Genomic DNA, 26,849 nt, shown 5'->3' with positions numbered 1-26,849 from the left:
AGAGGAACGAGTGGTAATTGGAACTTCTCTGGTTTTCATCATTAACACTCAGGGCTTTCTTGTCCTGTTGTAACACAACTCAAGCTGGGTCCCAGAGCATCACACCTCCTTCTGCCCCTAGAACTGCTTGTGCTTACTGGCTTTCTGCTGCTTGCGATTTGGAGAAAGGGACTGAGGAGGAGGAGAAGGACAAAGCACAGATTCACGCTTAAAAGCACCTCTTTCCAAAGATATTCTCTGATAGAGCTAATATCCCCATTTCTTGATTGTCCAAAACAAGCTGTGGCTTCAGAATCCCTGTTACAAAGTCAGCTTTGTCCTTCTAGCCAAAGGACACCTTGCAACACTTTCTGAAAGGACAGCTTGGGAAAGTGGGAGGACCAAAACTTTCCTCAACAAAGTCATCTCTAGTTATATAAGAGCTCCATCTTGGAAATCGCGCTTATACAGAACAAGCTATCAGGATCCTATCAGTATGAATCCGAAATCTTGTCAGCCCCAAATAACTCAGTACTCCTCAAATACAGTACTCCTTAAGTGGCTCTGTACTGCAGCAGGACTCCTCTAACCTGATCACTTGAGCTGGAAGAAATCAAGGACACCTTGAAGAAGTGGGGCCTTGCTCTGGCAGTGAAACAAGGGCTCTGACTCAAGTCAAAGTTGTATGTTTCATTAGGCATGTTCTTTTATGTTGGCACACAGCTCGGGGTTGCTAGCCAAACCAACAGGTCACCAGAATTCCTCAGATCCTTGAAATCAATGTCGCGTTAGTGCATCTGTCTGTCTAGGGCTGTGGAGGCTGGACTGCTCCAAGACTGAGAGCCCACCAAGAGGACACTGCGGGGAGTGCTGTGCTGGGGGGCAGCTCGGTCCAGGGACGCTCTGCACCAGCCCTGCCAGGCCCAGACCAGCTCAGGCAAAGCCTCTGTCTCTGCGCTCAGCTCCCCAGCACGTCAAGCTCTGCAGGCTGGGGTGCAATTGCACGTCCCTGCTGGCTCTGCATGTACGGGAGGTGCTACGCTTGGAACAAATGGGTTTTCCTGAGGGTCTGGGGGCTGCGACACAGAGGTATACTAATGATTCTGTCTGGAGCCAGCACGGCTGAGCCGGAGCTAAACGCCCTGCCAAAAAGAGCTAATAGCATCCATACTCACTCAGCTGAATGCTGGCTCTACACAGAACTGACTTCCATTCATGGCGTTTATGAACAGATTCTGCACCACAGGAAAGCAGTGAAACTGCTTGTTGCCCTTCACTACCTCTACTAGCAACATAGCAGTATTTCTGTAGCACTGCATCCAAACTAATAAAGCCTGCTGGTCCTGAGCCAGTGCTGGTGTCTGTATCCACACTATGGTTAATATACAACTGTGATAAATCCCCTGTGGATAATCAAGTAGCTGTGACACTGCTCCAGCTTAATAGAAAGCAAAGAATTTACTCTTAATTTATGGCTTAAAAAACCCAAAGACCTTAAAAGGAAATACAAATCTCAGAATCAAAACAGTACCATATGTCATGCTCTAGGGTCAGAGTTAAGGTTGTTCTGCTGTGAGGAAATATGTGTTTACTTACATTTAAGAAGAGTATTTGTGGACTGTGGGGAAGAAAGTTGACATGTCTTTCACTCTGTTTTTACTTGGCTTTTGCAGATAACAAAGGTAAAGATACATTTTCCTCATAGAGGCATTAGCTGCCTTTTCAAACCTAAGTGTTAATCTCTCAATATACTGGGGATAGGTGGTTGCTGTGAAGAGCTTTTCTGAGCCTAAAATACTGTTAGACAGATTACTGTAGTAAGTCCCTGCATCATCAGCTGCAGTGTCCCTACATATCACCTATCTAATCACTGACTGGGCCTCATCCTGTTTAGTTACAAAAACTGACCGGACAACAGTTTAAGCTCTTACTCATTCTGGCCAACATGCAAACTGGATGCAACTCATTGAAAAAACAATGGTTTTGCTCATTTTGGGATCACTACCACAAATCAGTGCCAATTCTTGTGGCAAGGGGCAAAATGCTACCTTCTCCACACTCAGCAAGAGTCTTGACTGACACAACCCATATAAGAGGGGAAGAGCTTGGGAGCCTTGATGTGCAGATCCGTCCTGGGAGGCTGAAGCGAGGGGAGAGACAAACACCACAAAGAGCTTGCAAGATGGGCTTCCCCCAGGAGCAAAAATCCTCTCCAGGCACACACAGCATTATGCACATTAGAGCAGCGAAGCATGGAAGCCATGAGCATACACAAGGCACACACAGAGCCAAACCCCCTGAGCAACTCAGACACTGTAAAGTCACACAAAAAATCAGAGTCGAGAGAGAAAGGGCAGCTCCCCAAGAAATTCAGCCTGTTGAGTAAACCCAGACCATTGGGAAACATGTTTCAGCAAAACAACACAAAAGATCTCAGCTGCTGTTTTCCCTCTCCTGACGCTGCTATAGGAAATGCATCATCAACCCCTTTATTTGCTCCTTCCTCACCCTCCCCAACTTTCTGTTTATTCTCCCAGTGATGTCAGGTTTAAGCTGTGCCAAAACATAAACCAATTTTACTCCAAAAGGTTTGCTGTCTCAAGTAACTCACCAGGCCACACATTCAGTTCTTTTGAAAGAAGGGACAAAATGCTGTTCTTGCCACTGAAATATACAAAGATATAAACTCTGAATTTCTGAGGCAACTGTCGCTCAGGCTGGCCTGCTGAAAAGGGGCTTAGTTGAGGAAGAAAAATTATGTAAAGGAATGCACTTGGGCTTATTTACAACTTCACAGTGTACTGTGAAGCAGGAGTCTCTTATGATCAGCTTTGGGTCAGACAGCTTTAGGCTCTGCTAATCACAATGTATTTGGCAGAACAGCGCAATGGTATGGGAGGGAAGGACCTTTGGGATCCAGATTGTATTGGGACAACGCTGAAAGCACCAGCCAACACACAGCAGATGGACTGGAGACAGGAAATCATCTGTGGTGCACAGATACATCTGCAAGCAGTGTGCAGATTCAGGGATGCGCTCGACAGTTTGAGATGGTGTGGGATTTGGTTTTGTCTGCTTTTTGCTGTGCCAGCAAGGAAAACTATAGCCAGAAGATCAAGTTTTAGATGAAAGCAAGAGGTTGGGGTTGATTCTCTTTTTATGCTTGCTTTGCACCAAATGACATAATCAATGTCCGTGGAGTTGCTGATGCTGCCTTGAGTCAGTGTGAGAGGAGAATCAGGTCTGTGATTCATTAGGTTTAACACTCACAGGGGAAGATATTGTGGAGCGTGCTTGTCTCAGGGCTGCCTGGAACAGCAAGTTTGAAGGAAGTGCACTGAGTGCCAGGTGCTAAGAGAGATATGCAAGTAGATTTTACACTTAAAATATAATAATCCTTTGTGCTGCTGTGGCAGTTTTCATCTGAAGGTCTCAAGGGGCTGGGCTGACATTACTCTGTTATGCTTCAATATCTCCAGTGAATGTGTGATTGCCATTATTCTAGATGTGCAAAATGAGGCACGTAAAAGGGAAAAGCCACTTGCCAGAGGTTGCACAGGAAGCTGAGGGAAAAGTTTTGAGCCAAATCTAGGGATGCCAGCTTTGATCTCCTGCTCTAACCACTGCCCATGTATTGTGGCTACCAGCTAGATCCCAAAGAGGTACCCTTCACGTTCAGAAACAGCCACTTCAGCACCAAGAAAAGTCAGAGTGTGTGTGTGCATGCAGGGCAGGGAGAAGTGATCTTGCAGCAGTCGGCACTGTTAAAGCTCTATAAGAACATGATGCAAGCCTGCAAGCCTCTACCTCCTCCTAAGATGATTTAACTCTTCCCAGGCAGCTTGCTTCTGGCTAATGGAAGTTCTTCTCCAGGTAGGAGCTGAGGGGCCACAGACAGAGAACAGCCAGAAAGCCCATGCAAAAATGAAAGGAAAAAAAAAAAGCATTTTCTTGCCTTCTCCCTCAGAGACTTGTGTCTACAGCAGAGAAAGGTGAAATAGCAGGACTAATTAGTATGGAGAAAGCTGGCATAAATGGCAGATGTTTATATATATATATAAAACCCAAAGATCCTGCCACCACCATGTGTTTTGCCTCTTGCACTCTCAGAGTTGATGTTGTCATGACAACAGCCCCCCTTCCCATCCCCATGACACCATTCCCAGCCTAGACTTTAATCTTCATCATTTTAAGAACTTTTGTCACCACAGCAACGTGACACAGACTTTTAAAAATATTTTCTAGCACAACTTAAATGACTGTCTTTCCTGCATGGTTTCCTTTAAACCTCTAGGAAAAAATCATTTAAGGTTCTGTTCTGCCTCCACTGAACTGAGCTATAAGCCTTCCATGGATGCTAGCTAGCAGGGACAGGAGCTGGCCGGTGCCTCCAGTGCAGGGGGACGATGGCATTTTCACCTCCCAGGGAACATGTCCCAGAGCAGCAACGCAAGGACTGGGACCAGGGCTTTTTCAAGAACCACTATGACTTTGGAGGATGCGCCCCTTTGCTTTTCAGTGGGGCTTATACGCCTACAGCTCAGGTTTTTGACAGTATCTCTGGATATAGTTAAATGCTTTTGGAAAAAGAAAAAAAAAAAAGCAAGCCCCCAGAGCTGTAAGTAGGTTAGGTGTCTTGCTCTCAGTGGGAATTAGATATCTTACCTGCCTAGGCATTTTTTAAAAATCTCTCATGGCTCTTATCTGCATCTTTGGGAACTGTAGTTCTTCTGAGAGGCTAGCAATGAATCACTTCTGGAAATAGGTCACAGGCTTTTTTGGAAGTTTAAGAATGACCACAGTCATCAGGCAAAAGGTCTGTCTAGCTCAGTAGCTATACATAGATATGCCTAGGGAAAGAAATATCTGGGAGGCTGAGGGGGAAGGAAGCATAAATACCTGAGAAGGAGACAAGAAACATAACTGGTTTGAAATTGGGGCTTGATTAGTGTGAGAAAAACCTGGCTGCCACAGGGTAAGAGGTGAAACCTGCCAAGGCCTGGAAATGGCATCAAGAAGGAGCACTGAGTGGTCTGAGAGGCTGGTCCACATGGGTCTGCACTGGACTGGCACTCAGTGAAGGTATTCATCGCTGGAAAAGGCAGTTGAGCAGCAAGATGAGGTAATCGATAGATGACTCGGATACGTAGGTGAGCCCAGGCTGCAGACTGTCACAAGGACCTCATTTGTGGTCAGGTCAAAAATTCACTTAGCTAAGTGGGAAAACACCCCCTGAGTGCACTGAGCTACCAGGCACAAAATCAGTTAAAACGGTTAGCATGGACAAGTAATGAGACAAAATACTAATGGCAATATTGATCAAGTCATGTTATTACCTAGGTCAGTGGCACCCTTCCCCTTGGAGCACAGATCTATTTTCAGCAAGGAAGTTAAAAAAAATGTATAAATAGGTGTCCTGAGGAAGGGGATCCCAAACTTCTTTCCTCCCAGCAGCAACATCAGGTCCCAAAGCTGGGCCATGTCACATACTGTTTTGAAGCTGTTTGCCCTCCACTAAGTGATAGCTTTACCATAGGTCAAGGATCCCTGATTAACAGGTAGGAGTTAAAAACCAGTAATTATTGAACACCTTCTGGGACAGTTTGGTCCAGGGGAGGAAACGGTGACAGGCAGGTAAGACAGAAGTATCCCAGAAAGACATCAGTATCATGGGATAGGCTTAGTGCTCTTAACTGTCCTCTCTTACCCAAAGACAAGAGGACTTTTGATCACAGTGAAGGATTATCTGATGAGAGGAAACGCTCTGTTTTCCAAACAATGTGCAGTTTAGCCTCTGGAATACATTGCTGCAGGAATCCTTCAGGCCAGGAACTTGGCAGGATATTAAATACGGGCCTAAGTAAATAAATGGCTGACTAATAATAACTTTTAAAAATTAGTTTATATTCTTCCTTTTCAGTGCTTAAAAAACCCCTGAGGAATAAATCTACCTGTGAGCAGATTATCTTAGAGCTGTTGGTTTAGAATTCATCACATGCTCCCTCTGAAGCATTTGATCACTATTAAGAGCAGGAAAGTGGACTAAGTGGATGTCTGGTCTGCCACAGTGCCTCCCCATCTCCATTTACACACATGAAAGAGCCTGACCCAGAGAACTAGGGAATGCCAGCTGTATTTGTATCTATAAACACATGACTAGAACATGGGAGAAAGAAAATCAGATCAAGAGAACAGACCTTTTAAGTGAGAAAGAAAATAATCTTCTCAAAATTCAGACTGCCTGTAAAATAGCCCTAGTTCACATTCTAGAGAAATCTGTTGCAAAAGAAAATAGCAGTGACCTTTGTCTTCATATTTCTTTCAGTCACACTTGAATTTTTTAGTTTAAAATCCAGGACAGATTTTTAAAAATCTAAGATTGTCACTTAACATACTTACAGATTCATGTGATTACCACCTGGGATATAATATAAATTCATTAGGTCCTGCCCAGTAAGTGCAAACTTGCTGAAGAACTACAGAACTCATGCAATTTACTCATCATCAATTAGTATTTCTTTAATGCTTCTTGCATTTCAATCAAGAGAGAAAAACACATGCGTATTAACCCTCTTGAACCCTGTTCAAATATTTGTAAGATAGGGCACTGAAAAAAGAGGGGCCAAAAAATGCACACCCCAAAATGGAATGAGCATGCGCCTGTTTGTCTTCAAAACCCTTCTCTGTGCATAAGGAAGGCAACATTTGCACACACAGCTGAGGCCCCCACCTCATCCTAGAATAGCCTCGAGTGGTTGGAAGCAGAAGAGTTTATATATAGGCTCTTTCCCTGCAGAGATCTGGCCTATGGCTCCACACCTAAACCTCCATATGGGGGACCCTATAGAAGCAGCACACAGAGATCAGGGCAGCAGCCAAAATGAGTCCTACAGGCTCTTTAAAAGAACTGCAGCTATGCATATTTTCACACTGATCTCTTCTCGGCTCTGCAGCTAGCATTTGTTTAAAGGATCAGGCTTTCTGTCGACTGAAGTGATGGCAAGTTTTTTCCTCCTGTTTTTAAACAGATCCGATAATGTACATTTCTACATGCTGCATCTGCCCACTGAGGCTGGTAGTGTGTTACATTTGATTATATTTAGGTACAAAAGCATAACCTATTGCTGCTTATAGCACAGCTTAGCCTGCCAGGATCATTCACGTTCTGGAGGGAGATTGAATACTTCCACCTAACTTCAATCCTCTAGTTTAATTCAATTACAACCACAGCAACCAAGCACAACTTCCACCCTTGACTTTTTTTATGTGGTTAGTGATTGTAACATCCATGAAAGGAACCGGCCTGGCAGACCTGGAGACTTGAATGGTTTCACATGCTATGAGGCAGACAGTGTGAGGAAAGATAATAATAGCTCCTCTGGCTGCAAACTCGGTGACACTGTATTTTAACAGAGATCGAAGTTCGCAGACTGAGGATGCTCAGCACAACAGCCTGATTTTCAGATGGGCTGATCATTTGCTTGCAAAGTCTCCATTGATCCACTTTGGGCACTCTTCTTCTTGCTAGCAACATTTCAGAAATGGCAGATGAAATGACTGGTGCACTTCATACCACAGTGATAAAAAGTTTTGACTGCAGCACTGGACAAATTCAGAAGAGAGATGTGCCAGGCTGCTGGGTAGGCTGCTGTTTGGTCCCTAGTAGCACAAACGTAAATTGCTTTGTCACTGTTGGGTTTTTTCCCTAAATTGCTTTGATGGAGACTGGCCTGAATATTTTCAACAAGGATCTGAATCATCTTTTGGGGGACCTCAACAGTTTGCCAGCAGAGCACCAAAAGATTTCATTGCACAGACTGATGCAAACTTATTTGCATACAGTGTGTCACACGTCACAACTGGCCCAAGACAAGCAACAGGAAGACAAACGCCCTCCTACTCTTTCAGAGTAATAATAGCAATATAATCTTTTCAGTATTGCAATGTGCACCTTAGAGAAGACATCTCTTAAAAGAACAGCGCAGTAAAAATAACTCCCTGAGTAACATACCTCAGAAAACCTGTGCCCTGCCATAACCTTCACAGAGGAGACATGGAGAAATTAGAGGAAGAGGAGCTGCTGGAGAAAATACAGCCATTACCCTCACATGCACGTAGGCCTCACTGATCCCAGGAGGAGAGTGAAGGGGGGGAAGTAGCTGGGTGCATTTTTTATTTGCTTAAAAACCTGGAGCAGGGAAAACTGGTTTTTAACCAACAAGCAGTGTAGATTATATTTATGAAAGTATGACACGTTAATTCCTGCTGTGGTTGTATGGAGATACTTTGGCTGATTATAGAAAAATGAACTAAGTCAGAACAAAGATGTTTAAAAGCAGTATTTAAACTCTACCTAAAATATTCTTAAACCTCCATTAATATATGCTGGGCAGGAACATAGTCCCTAAAGGTTGCCATTTTAATTAGAAATCCAACAGGAAGTGCTGCCTGATGACAGGTATCAAAGCAAAAATCCCCAGAGCTCCAGCCCTGGAGGAGGAGGAGATTTGCACAGCTCTTTTAGGGGTGTAACATAGTAATATTGTAATAGTCATAGTAATAGTAATAATAATAGTTTGACAGAGATGTTGTATGTTTTTTGTTATAAAAAATGCTGCTGTCCCCTCTGTCTCCAGCTGTGCCTCAGAGGTTGAAGCCTGGAGGCATCTTATCAAGCTGCTAATGTAAAGGGGAGTCCCCCTTCTTATTCACAGTATAGGGCTTTTCTGTCCTTGAAATGAATCTTCAAACTTTGACACCCTTTCTTTGCAGCCAACCTATACCAACCAACCATCCAAAAAGCAGAAGAGATTAGTAAGTGCTTTTAAAAGTGCTTTTAAACCTTCCACAGGCAGGTTTCTACCCTTTTCCCCTGAAAAGGAAGAGATATTCGATACTAGGTTCCTGTCTGTCATTCCTGGAACATCTATTCAACTTTTCCTTTTAATCCTGATGGGAATGGGACCCACCACTCTCTCCTGATTCACTCCCCTGGCCTGCGAGCCTGGCTTCCTTCACACCAGCGTACACAAAGAATAATTTCACCCACTTCAGTTGAAGCTGCAACAGAACAAGGTCAAAACACATCCAATGTGGAGCCCAATTACTCCAGAATGCTCTCTTTGGTAGCAGCCATCACCAGAACAAGGCATAAGAATCCTCACATCAAGCAGAAGGATGATAACCCACCTCCTTGGAAGACTTCACCTGAATGTGTAAGAGTGAGAGATTGATTTAAACTTGGAAGCAGGAGTGTATTTTAACCTTCCAAAGCTCCTGTCTACCTTAGAACTCTGGATATACTTATAGCTCACATAAACATCCAAACTGCCCTTGAATTGTGTTGTCTGTGGAAGAAGCTCTGATGTCTGAATACATGCTGTCTGAAAGAGTATTTCCTTGGATGCATTTGGAATTTACTGCCTTTTCAATTTCACCAACTGCTCCATATCTTTGCTGAATACGGCAGGAAAAATATATACGGCCCTCATCTTTTTCTATATCTCACTTATTAGTTTACAGGCTTTTTTTTTTTTAATCTCTTCCCCTTAAAGGAAAGAATTTCAAACTTTTCATTTATTTCAGGTTGTTCACAATCATTATCATCAGTTTTACCTGAATTCACTTTACTCCTACAGTGTAGAAGTAGCCCCAGTAACTAAAATTGGGATATTTTTATACTCAGTTATCCTATGATGGCCATTTATATTATTTTTTAGTGCTTGTCTCCACCTTCTGCTCCCCCAATCCCAATTCTGCTTTTTTATCCTCTCCAGCAGAGAACCAGACAGTAAGAAGCTATACAGAAGAAGCTTCTATAAAGAAGCTATACTATGAAACAGAAAGGGAGCTGCTTTAAGAGTTCACATTTACTCTGCTTGGTTTCTCGTTCAGTTTTAAAAGAAACTGAGTCCTTTGGGAATTCACTTCATAACCTGCTCATTTGACCCTTCCTGCCTTGTCCTCTACAGCCTGGATCTTTCTTCAGCTTCTGCTGCCTTGTTTGATTTAATGACAACTCTTTGCTGTGAAAGCCCCCAGTCCAGCAGTAAGAAAATTTGCCCCCATCAGTGTAAGAAGAAATGGGCAGAAGAAATTATGGTAGTAGCACTGAAAAATTACCAGGGGAAATGAAGCACATAAAAATGACAGAACTGATCATTCTTTACAATCCCCTAGCAGTTCACTGCATGCTGCCACAGCAGAGCCTCCCTTGTCAATACCTCTGAATATTTATTCAGAGAAATTAAGTCCAAGGTAGAATCTGCTTTACCTTTGTGACTGACTGGGCTTTACAAGAGCTATGTCTACACTGGTTGTGTCTACCAAGGCTGCAGACTATGTACGCAGAGGCTATATCTGCAGTGGAAAGCAAGAATGGACTCCAAGCAAGCAATAGGTATGTGGAACCAGCCTCGTGGCACACGCTTTTCCATTCCTAGCAGTGGTTGTAGCTGTAACACCAGTTCAAAGTATCAACAGTGAATTTAGGAGGGCTGAGTATCTCTGGATATCTGCTTCTGGATGGTGTTCGGCCTCAGTCGTGCTTGATCTCTCCAGACCACATGAATGAGAGGTGTGCAAAAGAGCAGAAAATACTCAGGCCCTCCACCTTGGAAGAAGTAAGGCTATGGTGTAGTCCGTGTCTGGATGTGTGCTTGTATAGATGCAGTGCAGATACTAGATAAGCTGGGACTCAAGAAGGTGTTCACTCACACTGAAGTGACAGCAGGAATCAAGAAAGGCTGACATTTACTTTCCCCGCCCCCCCAAAAAAAAGAGCAGGAATAGAGTGGTAAAGCTGCAACACAGGACTAGATTTCTGCCCTAGAGAGCAAACCATGCTGTAAGAAGGGATGGAGAAGGGACCAGTGCAGTGCTTCAGTGGTTTGTATTTACTGTAGTGTCTTTTCCATAAGCATTTCTAACCTAAGGCAGAATTATTATTAAGTGTCAGTGGTGATAATAAATTAAGCCAGATCCCTGACCCCGTAAAGCTTTGGCAGAGCAAGAAATGTGAATCGGGACACAAGTGTGTCAGGCAGAGGATGTAGATACCAGGAGTAGCTGCAACATATGGCATCAGGCAAGGAGAACTAGCAGGGCAGTAGGGACATTCTTCCTAGACAATGTTAAAGTAATCAGTTCAGAAAGCTTTAGCACTAGGACTAAATTATTCTGTTTTAAATAATACTGTTAGTTTCTTTCTTTGTGTTTATGGTGCTCTCCCCTCCGCAAAGTGAATAGGAAGTTAAATTGCAGACAAAGAGTTCTGCTAGAGCAACATGGGGTAAGAAACAGTTGGGCTGTTTTGAATCTCAGCTTCAGGCAAACTTGACCCCTTCTTAGACTGCTGTCGTCTCAGCAGCCTGAGAAGGGGTGGTGGGATGCCTCAAAAAGACAAGGTTAAACTGAGCATGGGATGAAGCAAATGCAGGACACCAAACTTGACCTCTTCAGATTTCAAAGCCTGAATGGGAGAACCCAGATATGAGCCTGCTCCATCAGTTTAGGGCTTAGCATGAATTCAGAACCATGGGATGTGATTTCCCAGTTCCATGTCCGATACAGCTGAAATCTCACAAAATGGAAGATTTTGTCTCCTTTCACTAAACTTACAAGAGTATCTGTTGGGTTCGCAGCACCATCATATTTCAGAATTTTGTGCACATGGTGGGCAGCTAGTGAGACATGGGAATTGCAGTGAAGTTTCTCTTTGTGACCACCTATGAACTGGTGACTTCCTCAAGAGAATTTGCTCTGAAGCATGCAGATGGGTGTGGGCATTCCGAAGAGCAGTAAACAAAAAAATCCGAGGGATCAAATATTTCACAGCCCCCAGTGGGAAGACTGAAGATAGAAGGGAGTCAGGAACAGATGTCTGATATCCCAGTTATTAGTTTGGATCTCCCTAAAACCCCAGGCACCTCAATCTCTGGAAGGATTACACTGGTGTCCGAATTTTTAACAAATGATTGGTATTTGAATCTGAGCTACATAACCCTCCCTACCACAGAGACAAGAATTGATCTGAACATCAGGATTTCATTACAGATCCCATCTCTCATCTGTAGACTAAGTATCATGGAGGATGCAAACACTTTTGACAAGACTAATGAGAAAGAATTTGGCAATCATCTCTTCTTCAGATCTGCTGGATGTCAGGAGGGAGGTGAGGAGGAAAGTGTTGAGGATCATTGGGGTGAGGTGAGGGACATGGAGTAGAAAGTACTGGGGTGAAATTAGAGAAAACCCTAGATTGAACATCAAGGGAAAATACTGATTGTAAGGCTCTTTTAGCAGCATTACCTTGCTAAAGCAGGAAGTCACATCCTTTAGGGCATCAGAAATCAGGGCTGATATGGACTACAGGAGGCTGCTGTGAGCAGCTGCGATTGCACCTGGATCTGCCCAACCCAGCATATCTTTGCTGTGATTCAGTACACCCAAGGTGACCTGGCAAATCCTTATCACAAAAGACACAAAGGGAAGACCAGCAGTGACAACCATGGACAGGCCAGGCCAGCCACAAAGACAAGCATCTGGCCAGTATGTCCCATCACCCTTCAGCAAGCCAGCTGGGCTTTTCTAAGTTATCAGTCCCATACACACAAATATGTGCATGAACGCAAGATGAAAGGACGACTCCACCAGAACTGATACCCACAGATGGTCTCCAGCTGCCACTGCTCCAGGAATCAAGATCTCTCCCTGGTCAGCCTGTGAACGGTCTGACAGTGCTCTCCTATAATTACCAACTGTACAGAGCTTAGCCCTTCGCACCTGGCTTTGAGTCTTTCCGTCAGTAAGCAGGAAAGTGCACAGCTTGCTGTCCTGCTCCCAGGAGGCTCTGGACCAAGGACTCAGAGCACTCCACTGCCCTCACAGTCAAGCCTCCCAGCCAGCCACCTGGTCTGCCGCATTTCCCAGGCTTTTGACACACAGTTATGCACTAACCCCCCTCACATGGTTATGTCCCAGGCTCATTTCCCCACCGCCACCCCAGCTTGCTCCTGGCCCTTTCTCCTGCCTCTTTTCTGATGCCAATGCTGTCATCTGGAGTTGGCAGCTGACTCCCATCCCTCAGCACATCCCCTTTTCTGCGCCAGCTGTCAATTAAGCTGGCACATCCATGCAACCTTCCCACCTTCCCGGCTGCAAAAAGCAACCCACAGTGCACTGAACTGCCAGCCTCAGAGCCAAAGAGCTGGTTGTGAGCTGTCAGACAGGGTAAGCTCTGGACCATCTGCAAACAAGTGATGGGAGCAAGAAGCCACTGTGTGGGGTGCTGATGCCCAGCCCTCATGCTGGAACAAAATATGCTCTGTCCTGTTTGGCTTGGTCTTTTCACTTCCATCACTGTGGAAATACCCTCTCCCCCCTCTTCTATTTGAAAGATCTCTCCACAGAATAGTTTCTCCCCCTTTCCAAAACAGTACAGGAAGCTTTGGAGTGGTGTCCTACAGCTCACATCTCCCCCAGGAAGGAGGGAACACATGCAGACAACTTTTCCTCTAAATGACCAGAAAAATTGCTAGCTAATCAAAACAGGCACGGCTTCACACTGACTGATTGTAGCACTGGCTCTTCTCCCTTCCCTCACCCCCATTAGTTGATCAGGGTCAAACACTGGGCTCTGAGGCTGCTTGCCTTCTGTCTGCTGCTGCTGGCCAGAGACTGCAGAAGTAGGAAAGAAAGGCTGAAATGAGTAACACATCCTGCAGCTGGCAATTGCTCAGGCTGGGGCAACATTTATCAGACAAGAAAATGGCAGAGCAGTCCAACATTTTCACCCTCAGGAGCTTGCTGCACTGCACTTGTAGCCCACAGTAGCAGGTTTGCTTGAATACAAAGAGCAGGGAAGATGAAGCAGTACAAGCCTCCCCAGGGGCTATGCAAATCTCGCCAAGGCCCATGGGTATTCACGGGGGGTATGATCCTGCTCTGACATGTAAGATCCCCCCTCCATGGTGCTATTGATATCCAGACTGGAGCAAAGTCAGCAGAGATACATATGCGTTTTTCTGCAATGTTGGTGAATCTTTAAAAGGAGGAGAGATGCTTCTCCCATGTCCGTGCATGGCTGGTTTAGTGGATGCACTGCTGCAGACAGGCTGCGAGGGAGGTCCAGAGAGCTGCTTCTTTTCAGGAGCAGATGGAAAGCTGCTGCTAGCTGCTGCAGGTCTCCAGTCAGCACTCCGTGCAGTACGTCCACATCTGAAGGCTGTAGATAAGGGGAGAGTGGTTTGCGATAAAGTTCCTTTTAAAGGAACCACCTCTTGTAGGAGCTTGTGGCATGCTGTGCCTCAGGAAGGGGGGAGGAAGGAGAAGGTAAAGACCTGAGGAACATGTTCCAGCCTGGCTCCAGACCTCATCATCTGCATTCTCAGCACTCACAGCGAGGCAGGATGGAATCTGAAGGCTTTTTTCCATTTCCATCTTCCTAAAATGTCCTGCATTCTTCCTTCCCTGCCAGCTGCTAAAAAGACCTTGAAGGGGGCAAGGAGAGGGGCAAAAATCTGTATATGAGAAGCAGCATCATGTACTTGCATCTCATCTCCAGCAACATTATTCCCATGGGTCCATGAGACAAGCTCCAGGAAGGATTCTTCAACTTTCCATGAAGCATAGCTGCACTCTACCCACAGGCATTCATGGGATGTGCTGTTTAAGGCAGCAAAGCAGGACAGAGGTGCAATCTGCTGTGCTCACTGCTACATGCTCATCCCTCTCCCTCATAGTGGATATGAGAGAGATCTCTCCTTTTGCTTTCCGTGCTGGAGAAGCCAACCTCTTCTCCCTGGCAACAGGGAGACCAGCTCTCCACTCTCTGGCCCACTTGTTCTCTGTGGGCCAAAGCACTGTCAGACCCTGGCTAAGCATGGCAATCTACTGCATTGGAAAGTAAGTAATCCCATGCACAGTATATAAGACAATGCTGCAATATGAACATCTCAGAAAAAGCAACAAGGTATTGCTACTTGACACATTTAAAACTTATCTAACAACAGCTCTTGAAGATCAAGCAGACAATTCTGTGCCAGGACAGACCAGATGATGCAGCAAGCCTTCCCCATCCTTCATTTCTACTGTCTTGTTTCACAGAAGCCTTCTTCATTCTGCTTTCCTCCTGCCCTGCTGGCCTTCCTCCGTATTTCTTTCACATTCCAGAGTTGGACTGGGTCTGCCTTATGCTCAAGACAACATACAAACATGTCTTTCAGGTCTGGAGGGAAGAGAGCTATCTGTCCTTCCTCATACCTACAAGCTTGAGGTGATTTATCGACTGAAAAAGTCAGTTGGTGAGATGCCTGTGCTTCTTGGCAGAGAACAGACCTGTGTGGAAGTGCTCGGAGTGCAGAGGAGCAAGGCTCACCCACAGGCCAGGCCAGCAGGAAGGGGGAAGAGCCTGCTGGAGAAGGCACAGCTAACCTGAACCACATCTATTTTTTTCCTCTCTCCACCTGTACGCAAATGAAAGCCCTTTTTATCCTTTCTATGCATGAAAGAGTAATACGGAAATAGAGAGGAAAGGGATCACGGCACAAGCTGCCCATGACTCAGTAATGGCTCCACTTTGCATCTCCCATGGATATTCTAGCACAAGGCAGGGACAGAGATATAGGGAGATATAGGGAGAGTGAAGAAGTGCTGGGCTCATGCGATACCCAAAGTTCATCAGTGCATTACAACACATTTACACAAACCCACCAGAAGAATATCCCCCATAAGATGTGGGAGATATTGCCAGCCTGCAGGGAGCCCCTGGGAAGTGTGCAGTTGGCTAGACTTTCTGTAGATGGTCTCTTCAGATATCCCTGTGGCATGTAAAGGCAGGTAAGGGCCATGATAAGTCTTTGCCAGCCAAGCCATTTCTCAGGGCTGCTACCAAACTTTTCTGACCTCTGTGATGTGTTATAACAACTTTCCAGTGTTGCAGAGGCACAATTCCCCTGACCCACCACTTGTGTTTTTCAGGGAAGATTTATAAGTATGGTGAATTTAGGGGGAGGGGTGTGTCGTGGTTTAGCCCCAGCCAGCAACTAAGCACCACACAGCTTTCTTAGTGATGTGGTCATGTTGACATGTCTCATATCCCTTAGGTACATCTGCTACTTGGGCAAATCAGTTAGAGCTGAGCCCAGTAGATGGGACCAGTTTCAGGTGGTGATGACAGGAGGATGACTGGAAATTAATTCTCTGCTGAGGACCTTTCATTGGTGATCGCTGCTGGGCCCTGACAGAGGTCTCTGGACTTTGGCGGCAGCAATTAACTACACAATTTCAGCTTAATTCTTTGTAGCATCAGAAAAGCCAGTCACACTGTTGGGACAAAGTGGAATTAGTGGATGTTTGAGTGATGCATACTGGAGAGGAGTCTAATCAGCCCTATTTGAGGGACAGCCTCTCCAAACTGGGCTGCACTGAGACACAGCAAATCAAGAGGAATTAACACCCGGCAGTTTGCTGGGTGGAAAAAAAAAAAAAAAAAAAAAAGAAAAAAACCCAAACACAGCTGCTGCGTCTTAACTGCTCTCCACCCCCTCCAGGGACTTGAGGAAGAGCAGGCCTGTCAGCTGCTTTAAGGGACATTATCCTCACAGTTTCTTCCCAGTGTTTACAAGGAAGCACTGCTGCTGCTTGTTTGATTGCTTGTCACTGTCAGCGCAGAGAGAGGTTCTCTCAAAGTTCACCCTCCACAGGCTCCATGACTGAGAGTGGAGCCAGACCTAAAGTGATCCTATGCAAGGGAAGACTCCCAGCTGCTCCCTGCTCCCTGGGGTATGGCTCTGTGCACATGCCAGCGCTGGGCAGCATTTTGCAGAGTGACCTCCCATCCCTGAGCTCGCTGCCCAGTGTTGCTACTCTCTCCTCCACTAGCGTTGCACCAAGTCACTTCTTTTCCAATTTGTCTCTAGCTATCTTCAGCCCCTGGCCCACACCTGACTCACTCCTTAACTCAAGATTTCCCCTCCAGCCCATCTCCTTCTACTCCAAATCTACTCACACACGGCATAGACCATCATCCTTTCTTGATGATCTATCCTGGCTGGTGGATCCAAACTTAAGAAACACATTCCGCAACCTTCTCCTACTCCTCAGGGACCACAGATACTGAGTAACCATGATACCACCCTCTTCTGTGCTCATCTACCTTGATGACCCCAAGTCAGCAGGTCAAGGGAGAGGATATTAGATACATCACAGAATACTGAAAAGCCACATGAGGCAGTAGGGTGTGCTAAGATAAAGATATGTATGTCCCACATTGGGTTAGGGCTCTGTTTCTAGAGAAGAGTAGGAACGGTGTCCCCCTAGCCCTGGGGGCAGGACCCGCCAAAGGGTACTTAGCAGAGGAGTATATGTTTATGTCATATCTCAAGGGATTGCTCAGGGTCTACGTCAGAGCAGATCCCAGGCCTTGATGGCACCTCAGAAGCATGAATGAACTGCAGCTGTTTAAGATCTGTGAGGTGACTACATTATTATCTTCATTTTATGGAAAGGAACATTGCGGGACTACAGGCATGTGGCTTATCCTAAGCCCAGAAGGAAGCTAGAAGAATAATTCTGGTGTTTCTGTTTTCAGATCACATCTCTCACTTTCTTCTTACAGCTGTCACGAAAGGCAGAATGATCAGGCCCTCCCTGATTTCTGTTTTCTCCCTCATAAATACTGGATGACCAAATGGCAAAGATACAATCACCAGCAGTTCAGTGGGGAACTGCCTACTACATGACTCTGCCAAGGTAGATAGAGCCACCATTGCTTCTTTACACTGTCAGGGAAAATAGTTTTGTCTTTAGATTAAAAAGCCAAAGACCACAGTCTTTGTTCCCCTTTCCCTTTTTATATGCAAGCATATACACTTGCATTCTGCTCTTGACGAACCAGATCATGTAGAGAACCACTGCATTGAGAACTGAGAGTGCTGCATGGACCAGGCTCCTCTGCAGCTGACCGAGCTCAGCACTGCACAGTGTGTGGCTGGCTGCCACCACCCGTCCCTCCGATGCTGCAGTGCATCCAACAGCAGCACTGCTGAGTCATGCGCTGAGTTGCTCAGGGAGCCTTGGGGTGGGCTTGGGCTGCTCTGCTCTTTGTGCCATCAATCCACCACAAAAAGCTTGAAACAAGGAGCCCCAATGAAATGTTCTTCTTAATTCCTATGATTAAAAAAACCCCAGTAACAGGCCGCTGATCAGGGGAAGGGGGAGAGGTACAACTCATGTTTACCTGAAAGAATCAAAAAAGCAAAGTACTTTTACTTTCTTGAATGTAAGAGAATCATGATGGGTAAGGTGGCGGCACAGTAAGCCTGCGCTGGAGATTTTTGTTGTACAGTTTTACCTTTAGTCTGCAAGGATTTTGCATGTGCCACTTGACTAAAACACTGTATGTGTGGTGCAACCCACTTCAGGAAGTGCAGGGGTAGGAGAGGAGGCATATTAATGAAAAGCAGGGCAATTACCCTACTCTCTTCCATTTTACGGCACACTCTTGTTGAGGACCTTCTGGACAGGTATTATCCAGCTCACAGCTCCGACAGCTGCAGTTCTACAGGTCTTCTTGCTTAGGAAGGGGAGAAGACACAAGGGAGGAATAGTTACCAAAAAGGTGACAGACGCTGGAAGAGCAAAGAACAGGCAACACGCATTCCTTGGAACAAAAAGATGGGGTGAAGATCAGCACCATCAACAACACATCAGAATTCTTCCCTGGTGAAGTGGTGCTTGAATGAAATGAATAAAAAGGTTCTCGTACTGAGGACATACATGTACGTCCAAGTCCTTTTCCAAGACGGCAATAAGGAAAATTTTGCCTATATTGCAAAGAGATTTCAGAAACATTTACATTCTAATGTGACTCTAGGAATGTGGAAATTGTCTCACCCTTTTCTCTAGCCCTTGGGGTATTCCCGCTTAATCAAAACTGGGAGAGGGAGGAGTTAAAGTAGAAGAGGAAGCTTAAAAATATGCATCCTTATGAGAGAAGCAAGAATAAAATGTCATCTCTCAGCTCTGAAAAAGTTACCACATTGATTTCTGCTTCACAAAAATGAGGTTAAGTTGAATGCATTAAGCTGGCAAACTGGATAATTGCATGTCCTGAAACTGTCTTCGAAACAGCTCTTTTCACAGCAGTGCTCAGAAAATAACTTCATCAATAAGGCTCTTGCCCATTAAACCTTCGCACCTCTCTGTGCCTTGCTCAGGAGTGAAGCTTGTCCTTCCCGAGAAAGGTGACTTCTTCCTTTCACCTCACACTAATGGGAAAAGTAAGGCTGTTTTGCATTGCATTAACATATTTCCGGCAAAAAGAAAAGAGGATGAAAAACAAACACGTTCTCAGGGCTGGCGTTTCCAGCTCTGATGTCCCACACATGGTGTGTTGCATAGAGTCTTGCACTGTAGCTGGCAACTTTTTCTCTAGAGTGGAAGTGAGAATTGTTCAGAGCCAAAGCTTGGCCTCAGGTTTTGCTGCTCTGTGGAAGAGCATTCCTTCTTTCCCCAGGCAGGCTGGCCAGGGTCAGGCTCTTCCAGACTGCTGAGCCTTCATGCAGCCCTGCCAGCAGGATGGGTCCTGACCTTTCTGCATGGCTGACATTGCCCTATCTCCCTTCCTCAGTGCACAGCACCTTTGAAAGGCAAGAGCTTGCCTTCGGCTACCCTGTTTGCATGGAAACGCACATGAGTTCTTCAACCCACAGCATTATCTACCAGTGGTACTGGAGCCTGAGGTCTGAATACTGCACTCCATCCTAGTGAGCTTTTTTTGGGAGAGGGATTCAGGCTTCTGCTCTGCCTTGAGCTCCACAACACAACAGCACTTGCCACAGGGTGTTGTGTCTACAGACAGTGAGGTGTACTGATAATTGTTTGTTCTCTCCCACCAGCCCCATCCACCTACTAGAATAAAGTAGGTAGGTATCTACTACCGTGGATTCCTCTGGTGTCCAGTGGTGCCTCAGAACACCCACTAGCTTCAAGGCAGGAGAGAAGCAAAGCAAACCAGACAGAAGAAACCACACATATATCTAAACAGCTGTTCAGATACAGATTCTTTTCCAGAATCTAAACCCTTAATTATCCCTGTGAGTGGGGTATTTTTCTCTTCCTGCTGGCAGAGCTTTGCTCTCCCTTTCACTCCAGCTCCAGCAGGAGCAGCTGTTCAGGTCCCCATCTGGCGCTTCCCCTTGCCCAGTGACTGGCTCAGAGCACATGAGGATGCCCTGTGGGGAGATGAAGTAACTTACTTGAATCTCCTTTGGGAAAAAGCCACTCCACACTGCCATGTTCCTTCTTACACTCCCAAATCCCCTCTTCTTCCTCCCCACCAACCAACTTAATTTTTTTTTTCCACGGTCCTATTTGGGCCAAGCTCCTGCTTCATTCACACAGCTTACAGATTCGGCACTTCCTTTCCAACCCTGTCTTGCTAAATACAAAAAGTGAGGCGAGGAAATGCTGTTCTCCTCAGCTACCTCGTTAAAGTTTTTCACTTGATATGAATGCAATCAATAGTGCCTTCCTGGAAGAAGCTTCAATGAGAGGAGCAATTAATTTGCCACCACTTGCCAAGGCTAACGTACCTTAGACACATTGCCCTTAAAGTATTGGGTGAGCTTGGCAGAACATGATTCCAATACTGCTGAAAGACAAAACCAGGTTTGGCATTGGATCAGCAACCCAAATGGTAACATGAATCTCCCTCTGAATGGCTTCAAAAGCAGTATCAGCTGTTCCTAACACCAGCACTATATGTATGTACATATACACAATACGATATATTGAAACAAGGCTCAGCCCTGGATATGCAGAGCACTGTGAAGGCTGGTTGGGGCACATACACAACCTGAGGTGCTCAAGTCCAGCTCCATGGAGGGTACAGGCCTTTCAGGCTGGTCTTCACAGTGTTTTTTCTACGGGGCACAGCCCTGCTGAGGTATGAATCTCTGTTTCTACACATCTAAGGGAACTGGGCACTGTCCTTCCTTGTTTCTGAGCTCACAGGATTTTTCTCTGATTTAGAAGGCTCCCAGAAGTTTTCCTTAAGCTTTGCAGTCAGAGTACAGGGTTCTCCAGACCCCTCTTCCTGTTATAGATGTACTTGATGTAGGTCACAACACCCTCCATAAGCATGGCGTGATGCTATATGACAGCAACACGGCAGACTGTGTCAATACGCTGAGGGCCCAGGGTCCCTACATCACTGTAGCTGGAGCATGACTCATCAATAAAGGGCAAAGCCTCCATGGTATTAAATCTTAGAAAATGACACTGGCTGCAGGAGGAATCTCCTCATGCCAGACTCCAGCACTTGTCCTTTGAGGACCCTCTGTTATTATAACACAACAGCAATAATAAAGCCTGCAAGAACCCCCCTTCCAGAAACAATGGCCTGAAGAAAAATGACAGGCAGCTGGCAAGATATGGGCATTGAGCTGCAGGCAGATGGTGCTGGCAGAGAAATACATTGACGTGACCTCCCCAAGAGAAAGGCAAAGAGTGTCCAGTGAAGGGGCATGTAAGGAGTAGGCTAGGAGGAGTCTGAGGGGAGAGGAAAATGGAAGGCTGCAGCAGCAACCAGCTATCACAGGGATTAGAGATCATTAGGAGATCAGTCTACCTCTTTTGAAAACCTTTATAATTCCATCCCAGCACAACAGCCCAGACTGACGGCCCTTGTGACACAGAGAACCAGAGGCTGGGCACAGGCAAGACCCTTATTAACACGCCTTACACCCTGGTCAGTGGGAACATCACTTCAGATATGTGTGGGAATTTAACCCCATTTTTGCTGCTACGGGGAGCCTGAGGCTTACCAGGGCCAGCCCCCTGGATGATTTTGTCACACAGGCACCTGTCTACTAAGAACAGATCAGACAAAAACCATCCATGAGACAGCAATTACTTTCACTTGCTATAAGCTGGATCTGAACTACTGACCTAGAGACAAATGGCTCCATGCTGTAATCCCAATCCCCCAAGCCATCTATTCCTCCTATCATACCATCCATGTTGACAGAAGACACATTAAGCACTGCCGGAACGTGACTGTAAAAAAAATAAAAGGCTTTTTCCTTTTTATGGTAACCTCTGTATCTGTGCAGCTATTCAAATATTTGCCTGGCTCTTTATAATTCATTATAAGCCATTTTTTATGATATTCTCTTTGAAACTGTATTCCCATTGCCCAGGTGGGAAATGTAATTTGCATTATAGCAGTAGAACTTCCTGCTAAAAACAAACTCCACCAAAAAACTTTTTTATGTTTTTTTATCCTGAAAGGTAACATGGCACAGGGCAGGGGATGGATCGCTAGCTGCTCACGGGCAAGTGGAGGAAAATGCAATGTCTGTACAGGAATGGAAATCATCTGTTTCCTTCTGTTGTCTGTCCTCCCTCTGCAAGGATGTTGTGCTGCACAAGTGAAAACAGTTCAGTGTAAAAGGTTGTGGTAAAATCCTGAAGGACCTTTTTCTAATATGTCAACAAGAGGTTTTTGCCATCAATTTCCATGCAGCGGGATTTTCTTTAGAAAGAAAAGATGTTTGAGTTTTGGGTCAATTTGTGCAGTGAGAATGCAAATTAGTGTAACTTGCATTATGGTTCTAATAAGCTCCTGTAATAATATTAAAAACAAATGCTTGATAATGCTGCCTTCAGAAATGAGGTAATGCAAATTTAGGAAGAAACCCAGCCCATTCTCCCCCTCCCTGCCACATTACCAGTATTTGTTGGGTCTGATTTTACTCAAGGGTGGCCAGAGGTTTTAATGAGTTACTCTCATGGGTCTGTCTCGCTATTTAATATGACAGAATTGCAAATCATATCGATAAAAAGTCTGCTAAGCTATTTTGAACTGCTCATGGAATGGGACCCTGCTGTGCTACTTGGGAACAATCATTTTGCCCAGCTCCTCCCCTCTCAGGATCCTGTTATGGATTTGGCCTAACATTACATCCCCCAGGCCACTAGCCATGTTATTTTAATTTAATTTAAGGAAGGCTACAAATAGGTCAGAAGAAACTAAGGGAATTAGCTGTTCAAATCAAAACAAAAATCAATTGGGAGCCATATTCTCATAGTCTTTGGAAGCTCTCTCCTAGTCCTTCCACTTAGGCCCTCTAGCTTTTTAATCAGTTTTCTGAATATCTGAATCTTCTTAAAGCGATGTAATCTTTCAGATGATGTAATCTGTGGCCAGTAACAAACCTGAGAAGATGCATTCCCTCCGTTCAAAAACTTCTGTGCAATATGGAAACTCAAGGGAAGAAAAGGGCAGCATTCTGGAAAGTTTTCAAGTTTTCATTGATGTAATAGTTTGAAAATCACCAAATTGTCCTTTTTTTCAGGTTTCAGCTGCCAAAATTGAAAACTATAATTTTTTTCTGACAAAAATCTGAAAAAAATCCTCTCATGATAATCTTATCATTGTGATATATATTAAAACCAGTTAGTTCCTTTCCTTCCCATCATAATCCCTCACATAGATGCTGAAATAAAAATATTTTGGTTATCTAAGCCTATGTGCTATTTGGAAACCAATTTATAGGAGTAGGATTTTACTGTTGTCCCAATAAATGTTCCTTGTTCATAAGTCAATACAGTTTGATCTTAAATACAGGTTATTGCATCCTGGCACCAATCATGGGGGTAGATGCTGTGCACAATGAAGGGAAAGCTCAGCAAATTGCTCTGAGGAAAAAAAAAAATGCAATAATTTTTGCCTATGAAAACCTAAAGAGGTTTTTTTTTTGTTTAACACACTCAATCTGAACTGCATTGGTTCATTTTCATTGGGTATATGCGTTACATGGTATTAATCTGCTTTTATTCTTTCTGCTGGGTGACCTTGGGATAAGGTTTGTAGGATGTTAACGTTCAGAGTCTGCTTTCTCTGAACAGCAGTGACAACAGTGTGAAGGCCCAACTCCTGACACTGTGAGCAACAATGAGCCTCCATTTTCACGTGGTCAACAACCACAGACCAACCCTGAAGCTCACCCTGAACCACAGCTCACCGTGAAGAGCTGTTGGGGTGGTTCAAAGGCCAAGATGACAAGAGCTTCCCTGGGTATGACCAAGGCATGACTGGAGCACCCATGTTTGTTCTAACTCTGGCAGTACAGCTCCAGACACAGACCATGCCAGCCTTCCTGGATCTCTGCTCATGGACTTGGTAACTACCAGACACTGAAGTTTGTAATATGATATTCAGGCAAGCTAGTCTTGAGCTAGTGCAAGTATGCCTTCCTACATTGCAATCAAGCTTCCTACTGCAGGGTAGATACGGCAGACACTTCAAAAAGACTCTATTTATATTGTGCCCTACTGGTAAATTCATTCGTTGGACCACTCATGCAAAATGGATAATGCAAATGAAACTGCTACATTTGAAATTAAGCTTATTTTTGTACTCCAGTGGACATGAGTGCATTAGATTGTTTTTCTTCTTTTTTTTTTCTTTTCTTTTTTCTTTAGGGTGTTTGCCCAACTGTAGTCCCCAAAGCACTTGTTTCAGATCTGGAGGAGGATGTCAGAGTAGTCCGCTGCTGGGCCAGAATGGTGCAGGCACTTCAAACCACTGGCTCTCAAGCCCACAGACTCACGACTAGCATTGATCTGGAACTGATGAGTGGCTGGCTGTTTTACAGCACTGCAGCCTTAGAGAAGGCTGCTCTCTCCTCACTGCAGGTTGAGTGATAAATTCATGCAGAGCATGGACAATTGCAGGGGAAGAAACAGAGATGCTCACTGTGAACTCAGGAAGTGACCACTTATCCGTGGACTCACTCAGAGTTACACTAATGCACAGATGTAATGTTCATCTAGGAGGCAGAGTAAGTAGATTAACATCTCTGTGTATACTGGATCCCCCTCTCCTCCTCATACAGGACCCAGAGTCTCAGGACTAGTTATAAGCAAGGAGCTAAGCTGCCCATGGCAGCAGTGATTGCTCCATCAAAAGTCACTGCATAAGCTCACTGTAGGTGAGTGGGGATGCTCTATCCAGACATAACACAGCACGCACCCTCTCTGACTAGTCCATCCACCTCTATTAACTCTGCCTCAGACTGCCCTACACAGACTCCTATAGTTTGCACACATACTCTTCTCCAGTGGACCAGCATGCCCTACTCAGAAGTCTTTCTTAGCTTATCTGATCATATGCAAAGAGCCTATGAGAGAAGGAAACTACCTAGCATGAGACATAGAGTGGGATAGTGTGGGGGAGCAAAGGAGAACAGAAGTCTTCAGCAATCCCCTCTCCCAGCAGTTCTCCTTCTTTATCTCTGCACAGCAGCCTGCCCCTTGCGTACACCCAGAGCAAGTCTATTCCAACACTGCTGCATCCTACAGGAATTAACACTTCCAGAATACCACTGCTGATCTGTGCAGTGAGGAAAGATGGACGTGAACTTTCAGAGATGGATCATCTGTAGGCACTTCAGAGTAAGAGCAAGAAAGAACTGTCAGTGTGGTTCCAGGGAGCATAACTGTTTACTCCCATGCAAAGATGAAGAAGAACTTCTCTTCCCTGTCTCCTTGTTGCTTTGTAGCATGCACTGCACCAATGACAAGGGTTCGCCCCTTCTCTCTGCTTCCTTCCTCCATTTGAGAAGGTGGAAAACCTCCTAGTGTCATACTCTCTCCGGGAAACTGCTGCTTGGGTCGAGCCCTGTTTGAAAAAAAGACTATCATGTTTGCTCTGCTGGGCACTGCAATGCATAACAGTGTCTGCATTGCAGTCTCAAACTGCAATCCAACACCATCTGTCCCTTCCACTTGCAGCAATGCATCACTCCAGGGAGTCTGTTCTTCAGGGGGGATCCAGAGAGTGCCTGGCTGTGCTGTCCTCTGGTACCCATGACAGCCAGCAAAAGGGCAAAATGCCCCACTGATTTGTATTATGAGACTGAAACTAGAAATGGCTGCTGAGTGAAACACTATGAGAAGCAAGATGGGGAATTTGTTTTCATTTCATTATTTTTTAAAACAAATTCAGTACAATCGACAGCAAATATACTTAAATCCTCTTTAACCACCTTATGGAAAGGAAGTCAAGGAGCAGAGACAAGCAAGTGCGGAGCTCTGCACTGCTGTGGCTACATGTAAATCGGTATGAAGGAGCTACTTTAACAATAGCCTAAGCCACCAACTCGCCTTTCCTGAGTGTTCTTGGATTAGAGGACAGGGAAGCAATGCAACCAAGGGACAAGACAACAGACCTGGAGATATTTCATTGCTCTGCTCGGTCTCTGACTTACTAAGTCACACTGGGAAAGACACTTCTGCTTTATTTATCTGCATCTCTCTATGCACTTCCTGCCTGCCTGTGCTATGAAGCAAATTAACCTAGTAGTGAATTCTTCAGGGCTGTAGCCTTCTCTCCCTATACATCTGTACAGCACCTTGCACAACGTCATCCCAAACTTCAGCAAGACATTACTCTCTGCTTTAAGTGAGACATTCACAAATTATAACATCACAAAGATGAAACCTGAAATTTGTAAAGTATGCACCAGTGCCCTCCCTCTGAGTCTGTGATGCCAGGAAGAGGAAATGGCTCGGCTCTATCATGAATTAGTGTTCTGACAGCTCGGTGCAATCTAGCCATGACTTGCATGGCTGCTTTCCCTTCACATTCCCAGGAGCACACTCTGCATTAGATCACGCTCTGCATCAGGCTCTGCTCCAAAGCAGAAGAGAAAGTATGGGAAGAAAGATGAAATTGCCTTGACCAGTTTTCCTTGTCCTGAAAATATGCTCCTGACGTGCAGAAAGCTGCAGAGAGCTTTCTCTCTGCTTTGGAGAGCACAGAGACAGGAAGAAATTATTAATTTTCAAGCTACTTGCAAGGT

General features: G+C 45.1%; 1 protein-coding gene across 3 annotated transcripts in view; it reads right to left on the bottom strand.

Moving 5' to 3' along the window:
* Positions 1-26,849, bottom strand: part of LOC104032474 (potassium/sodium hyperpolarization-activated cyclic nucleotide-gated channel 4) — a 113,104-nt gene that overhangs the window by 54,048 nt on the left and 32,207 nt on the right. The gene's annotated exons all lie outside the window — the stretch shown is intronic.

The sequence above is a fragment of the Pelecanus crispus genome, chromosome 7 (genome assembly GCF_030463565.1).
Source record: "Pelecanus crispus isolate bPelCri1 chromosome 7, bPelCri1.pri, whole genome shotgun sequence".
Taxonomy (NCBI): Eukaryota; Metazoa; Chordata; class Aves; order Pelecaniformes; family Pelecanidae; genus Pelecanus; species Pelecanus crispus.
The sequence above is the reverse complement of the archived record's forward strand: the minus strand, read 5'-3'. Positions and strand labels throughout refer to the sequence as shown.